Below are 7354 nucleotides of genomic sequence, written 5' to 3'. Positions count from 1 at the left end.
CAAAACAGAGGCTATTTTCCCATATACTCAGTTCATCTTCAGGCTCTTCCACATGCCTACTATGTGTTGGTAGGGCTATGCACCTTGCTGCTAAAAATTCAAGGTCCCCCATTTGCCATGATTCTAAGACCATGGTTGTCCCCTCCTTACGCTTTCTCAATCTGTAAAAATATAGAAAGTGGCACGATAACCAGAAAGTGTAAGGGTTAACTCTAGACATGTAGTGGAATCAGATATACCTTTCTTCTCATCAACTTGAAACTTGACTCTTCCACATTGTCAAAGCCCATGATGCTAAAGTGTTCATGCAGGTTTGCTTGCTAGGCTCCAATGCTTTCTTGCTGCCACTCGCTCAATCCATCCATTTTGCATCATCACAACTACCTCAATAGGCATAATTTCTTCTTCTGAGGCTTGAAGTGGGATCCATGTCCCGTGCTTTTGCATCCATCTTTGGTAGTGCAAATGCATGTACAAAATAGAGCGTGCCTTCAAGAACCTAAAAGACACTGTAGAATCTACTACATTGCACTTGTACACATCACCTTGATGTGACCCCTCATTAACCTCCCAACCCTCTCCTAGTAATCCTTGAATGAGGTCAGACCGTACCTCCTTACAAATACACATTGTTTTTGTTTGGTGCATTGGCATGGAATTGAACATGTGTACAAAAACATGTAAAGGACAAAACCAATTTAGCCCTACTCACCTAGATGCCTTTGAAAACTTGAGTGATGTCTTGATATCACTTAATTACCATCTTAAACTTTAAGCATAAGATGGTCCAAGCATCAGGTTTGGGCCATTCGGGATTATTAAGAGGGGGGTTGGGGATCTCTTCTCGCTTACTAAATAAACTTGGTTTTTTATCTACAAAATATGAGTGAGAAAAGAAAAAGATATTGTTCTGTACAAGATCACTTGGGCTTTGAGATACAAAAATTGCCTCTCCAATGGATGCATGCATAGCATAGAAAACTCCAGTGAGGCTTTGGAGTGGTTGTTCCTCATCAACATAATTAGAGGGAAAAATATCTGCAGAGAGACATAAGAAAATGGAGAATCGTAAGAAAATTTGAAACAAAAAATCCAATATTAGCATGTTGTTAAAGCTATGTTTATGTTACACTGATAATTTGAAGGAAACCTTGGTCGTTGGCCTTGAATGTATAGGTCTCCAAGGGTATATACATGTTGCACTATGGCAACCAATCCTTTCTTCTTAGTATGCTTGAAGCCTTGTAGCCGCCCCTTCCAATGATGTAGCATATTCCCCAGTTGACGCACTCGATGTGGTCCCTTAGAGCTTGGCTGCATGTGGACCCAAGCCCCAACCCTGAATCTTGTTGGAGCCCAAACTCCATTCTCATCTCTTGTGTTATGCAACACAAGCTCTTCCACCTTCTCCCTAGGTCTTCTCACATTACTAGAAGAGGCCATGGTGGTAAGCAAAGAGAAGAAGGGAAAAGAAAAGCTTGTTTTACAACAGAAGAGTGGAGAGGAGAGAAAGTTCATGGTTTTCAGTGCAGCAATGGAAAGCTTAAAAGAGGGTTAGAGTTTGAGAATAGGCTTCCTGAACCTAGAGTAGACTAAAGAGGGATAGAGTTTCTGCAGCAATGGAGAGGGAGGGAGCTCTTGCCCATTTCTACTACCTTAAATATAAGTTACATTCGTATTGTTAGAGGATTATCTTCATGCTTTGGGTTCGTGGAATTGTTTGGCAAATAAATTAGCTATTTCATGATAAATTCAATTTAAATCAAATTAAAAATAATAATTCCTTATTCTTTGTACATTTCTCAAAATCAAAGACCTCTAAGATCTAATTGCTATTCTTTTTCCTTTAATTTAATGCTTAACTTTTGTAGAACCTTATCAAATAATTAAGGAAACATTTTGGTTGCCCTTGAACCTTAGAAAAAGATAGAGATTGGCATAGACTACTCCTAAACTAAGGAGAAATTATTATTTAAAAATATTTTGGCAGAAGACATCGGAGAGTTTTATTGTGGTACATCGACTGCCTACTACTACCAAGCTACGACTAGGCTTCAAGGTCAAGGTGCAAACAACCCATGGATGCAGGGTTAAAGAAAAGACAAGTTCACTTTATCTTGGAGCATGCTCAACTTTTGAAAATCTCTCATCCTGAGAGAAGGAAAAATGCCTCGTCCAGTTTTTTTTTAAGTAGTAATTAGATGAAACTATGAAGAAAATTCTTGTTCAAAATTGCATTTTCCTCTTCAACCCATGGTGAGAAAGATTCATGTCAAGTTCACTCAAAATTTTTCCCTCAAACACTACATGGGTGGCTTGAATAGGGGTAGTGCCTAGTCACTAGGCTGGTTATTTCCCACCTCTACACCTTGTAGCACCTTGTGCATGCTACTATGGGTCCCAATTACCAAGTGTGTGTTGACTATGCAACCAATTAGATTTAAGCACTTGCCACCTACACACCACAAAAATAAAGATGAATAATGAGGTGCGCTCACTATGAACTAGTGCTTGACATAGAATCTTGACAACCAGTAAAGGTTAATTATAAAAGTAACCTTAGTAAAAACGTTGATATCAATAATAAAGGACAATCAATAAACAACCAAAATGCTTTCTTTTGGGTTAAAAAATATTATTTAATTTCTAAATTTGATGGCTAAAGTTCAGTTATCGTCGACTTTTGCATGTCTAGACACGTGTTGCTTTTCCATGCTCGTGGTTTTTTTCTTGACATTGGTGGTAGGCTTCTTCTTGTGTGGTTTCCTTTGTGATAGTTGCATGACGATCGTGTTGCCTCGATTTTGGGGATCGTCGTTGTTACGCATGGTTTTCATCATGGTGTGGTCTGCTAATTGTCGCTTCTTCGTTGTTGTTCTGTAGGCTTTTCTCATCATGGTGTGGGCTTCAGCTTCTTGTCCCTGCTAAGTAGTTCGATGTTGCCGATAGTTGTGCTTGCTAAGTCATGTGTTGTTCCTTCCTTCTTATGTTCTTGTAACATGCTCATATTCAATAATAATATATGTCCATTTAATAGATGAAATTATGGTCCTTTTTACAGTGTAAAAATCATCATTTTAATAATTGATCTATTTCTACTTGGAATCTTCAAATTTTGAGTCCAATTTTGAAATCTATGGACAAATTTTATCCTAATACAGGATTTATAGCACTCAAAACGGACACCGGAATATGCCTTTATATAAATTTTTAGTTAAATTACGGTAAACTTTTGACCTTAATAAATGCATGTCCGGGTGTCCAATCGATGAACGAACTGCATCCCTGCAACTAGAAAAATAGCCCAGACAATTTCACCCAAAAAAAATCGACAGTAGTTGAACACGTCGACACACATATCGAGACTGATGTCCCAAAAAAGGGGATCCCCATCCCAAAATTTATCCTTGGGAAGCCTGCATCAAAGGACCTTACCCTGGACCATACACATACGAGGGCGCTTACACAGACCAAAAACCGACCACCCTAGCATACGATCTCCCTTGACGACCACACTTGAGACCCATGCGTACCCCACCTTTAACCCGCTTCCAAGCACCACCCTTTCTACAGGCTCATACAACCACAGAGACCAGCATACTTTCACATACAGTGTCCTTTCCATCCCTCTTTGCTCTCTCCTTACCCGTACACGTACCAGACCCTATATAGACCCCCCAATCCTAGCACCCCCCCTCTATGCCCAGCACCAAACTCTATGAGTGGAGAATCTCCCCGACATCCCTCTGTAAACAAGCTCTCATCAAGCACTTTTTTAGCCAAGCTCCCAATAGCCTCCCACCCTTGTGTTATAGAGGAAGTGTCCTCCACCTCTCCCCCCGTGTGAATAGACTTAAGAGAAGAATCCTTCTCCTCCCCCCATCCCTCTGGTTCTATTTCTAGCAAGCCTTATTCTCAACTTAAGGATACTCTAATTTTTTCCCCAGCTCCCCCGCCCCCCCATAAAGAGACTTAAGCAAGCACATTCTAGCTCTTAGAGGTGGTTTCCACATGTGAGTCTTTTACTCATAAAGTGAGAAAACGGAGTCCAAATTATGATCCGTCTAGATCGTTGAGTTCATGATTGTATGAGCTATGAGAGAAAGGACAATCTGGCTCCTCCTCAAAGATGCCAAAACGCTACCTCGGGAAGCATGCCATGGCACAAGAGGGAATTCTCCGAACACCGCCCCAACTCTTCCCTTGTTTGGGAGTCCCTCATGGGAGACAATGGCTAGGTTAGCTTGATAGTCATCTAAAAAGAGATTTTTGGATTAATCCTTAATTTTAACATTAATTAGGAAAGATAAAGGATGCTACTTTTCCTTGTTTTGAGAATATAAGCTTCCATAATTATCTAAAGTTAAAATTTCTTGTAGAATTATTGCTTTCTCAAAAAGATAATGCAATTTCTCATATCTTATAAGGTTGGATTGAACTATTGTGTTTCTATCTTGCTTAAATTAAAGTACAGGTATATCTTCTCTTTACCTTGACGCTAAACCCAACCCCACGCATGTGTAGCCGAACGGCGATGTTAGCGAAAGGATCAAGGTGTCCCTCATACCATTGGGAAGTTGAAACTCGCCGGTTTGGTGAGAGTTATGGATGCTTCCTAGTTTTGTGGGCCCAAGCTAGTGCGGTGAATAAGCCCACCCTAGCACATAGACATCCCTCCGAGGAGCGGAAGGATCAAGCGACACAGCCTGAGAGGGTGACAGGTCGGCTTGAGTCCTCGCTGGCTACCAAGACGAGGTGTATGGTCCCATAGGGATTGCCTAGTCTATGGAGACTGGAAGGTCAAAGTCTAGATTATCAGCAAAATAAAACATGGAATAAGAGAGCCTTGATCTGGATATAGTTGGATTTTAAACCTTTGTAATTATTTTTTTATTAAGTCCTTATTTTTTAGTATTGTTGTATCATTGATTTAAGTTGAGAGGCTGTTTCAATGAACACTGTTAATCCCATTTTGGATTAATAAGCATGCTCCTCCAATTGAGGACATTAATAAGTGTCATGAAACGGCACTATAAAAGTTGTACATTATGAGATATTGGCCACCCAAGGCCTAGTTAAGTAAGTTTTGGGCACCCAAGTGTGTGTATATAAGGCATTTTCTCATAATGAAAAGACACAATCCCCTTTTGTGCTAGAGAGAGCTCTTCTTTGTGTCTTGAGAGAGGTTGAGAGAGAGAGCATTCTAGCATTGTGCCTCTTCTATGCTTGTATGATTCATACTTGTGTAGGAGAGAGAGAGAGAGAGTGATTGCCTTACGACAACGGTGTGAGTGACTTTATGGTAACAGCGTGGAGGTGGAGCTTAGAGGTTTGGAGCTTAATAAGTGAGCTTGGAGACCTCAAGGGACTCAAGTTCGAAGCATTGGTAAGTGCCCTACAATGGTTATGATCTATTTCCCATCCTTTAGGTGAATGCATTGAGTTCCCTCTTGGAGGTGTAGTAGCCCACAACATTTTTGGCACCACTGCCAAGGAAACACCTTTGTTTCTTCCTTCCTCTTGGAGTTTCAGCTCCCATTGCATAAGATTCATGATTGCCTTTACATTCTAGTAGTGCATTGAGCAGGAAATGAATGGATAAGAATTGTGTGGAAGTAAAAAATCATGTGAAATCAGTTGTGTTTGTTGTGTATATGTGTGGTGGAGTGGTCTTGAAATAGAGCTTCACTATTTTTTCTAGTTAATTTTGATATTTGCATCACTGTAAGCATCAACGTGAATGAGCAGGTTGGTGTTCTATTTTTTTCTTTTCCAAAAATCCATAAAAATATAAAAAATAAGGAGCCATTGACTGTTCCTTGAACTTTTATTCCACTCCTTAGATGTGGCACAATCATTTTGGGAACGGTTGGATAAGCATCTTGCACCCAAAATCATAATAGTCGACCGCAGGAAGTTTCCACGTGAAACTTCAAAAAAACATTCATGCCGTGAAACGTTTTCTGTAACTTCATGCCACGAACCGCTCCCAATATCAGCATCACGATTAACACCAAATCACGGGATTACCTTGCCAAAAATAGGTAACCTTATCCGATCGCAGCGCACAATATTAAACAAAAGGAAATGGAGTCAATGAGAGACTGTGTCTCGACTTAAGCACTTAAATTCAAGGTGCAAACAACAGGAGAGGTTAATTGACGATCAGTTATTGCCTTGCTTCCGGAGAGGGGTTAGAGACCACAAGATGCATGATTATCTAGTATTAGTCCGACCAACCACTCTAGATGCATGTTGCAAACTGGTAATTGAATATGAAAATAATATGCTGGAACTGTAAAAATCGAAAGATGTCAGAATATCTTTGGCAACTACAACTTCTCGTGTCTCGAGTCACCAAGAAACTGGAACTCGCAGAAGAAGCAAGCAAGTCAGAAACATAACTGTGGATGAGCTCAGTAACGCAATACTAGAGAAATTAAAGATAAAGGAGGGAAGAGAAACATCTCGGCATGGGCATGGGCATGGGCATAACCATCTTTACCCCCACAAGAAATTGGTGTGGTGCTCTATGTGCAGATTGAACCACACTACCACTGAATGTGCACAATTAAGAGCAAGGCCATTACTCTATTTTGCACACTATAAAATTAGGGAATCATGACACTTCAATGTGTAGATATCCAAGATTCCAAAATGTTGCATAGCTACCAGCACCTAGAGCTCCATTGGCTTTACCAACACCACTTGGACAGATCATTACTGCTGTAAGATAACCCAACTCTTCCTATTTACCTAGGAGGATGTTCTGGGTACAAGACGCTTCACCTCTGCCACCACCAATTCTACCACCACAACCACTGCAGGCTAAAATCAACCAAGTATTAATTGAAGAGCTGTCAAAAGAAATTGATGTGGTATGTGAAGTAGAACTTAGCGGAGAGTACTATGAGGAAACTACGGAGGTCACGCGCCTGAATTCTATGTCCTACAGAATAACACCCCAGTACTTATGTTTCAAACCATGGTACAGTGGAAGGGCAAGGACATGAACTCGAACATGAGGAGAGGACCGCTATAATGTTTTGGCTATGGAGGGCCGCATCGAATTGCTGAGTGCCCAACCAAGAATATGGTTCATATGCACCAACCCCAACAAGTGGCTGCTACACCCAATGACATGCCAATACTCACTTGTACTAAATGTGGTATTGATCATTTGATCAAGGATTGTCCATACCGCGTAAGTGGTTTGACTTCCACTACTAATCAGGCCACCATCTGAACCATTAGTGTGCAACCTGGAAATGTCACACCACTCAATGTCCTGACACGAGCCAAGCCTAATTAGGGGAAGAACCAAGCAGATTCAACCATTTCCAAAACTGGCCAC

Source organism: Cibotium barometz, chromosome 29 (assembly GCF_041138505.1).
Source record: "Cibotium barometz isolate CiBa-2024 chromosome 29, ASM4113850v1, whole genome shotgun sequence".
Taxonomy (NCBI): domain Eukaryota; kingdom Viridiplantae; phylum Streptophyta; class Polypodiopsida; order Cyatheales; family Cibotiaceae; genus Cibotium; species Cibotium barometz.
This window is presented reverse-complemented; position numbering follows the sequence as displayed.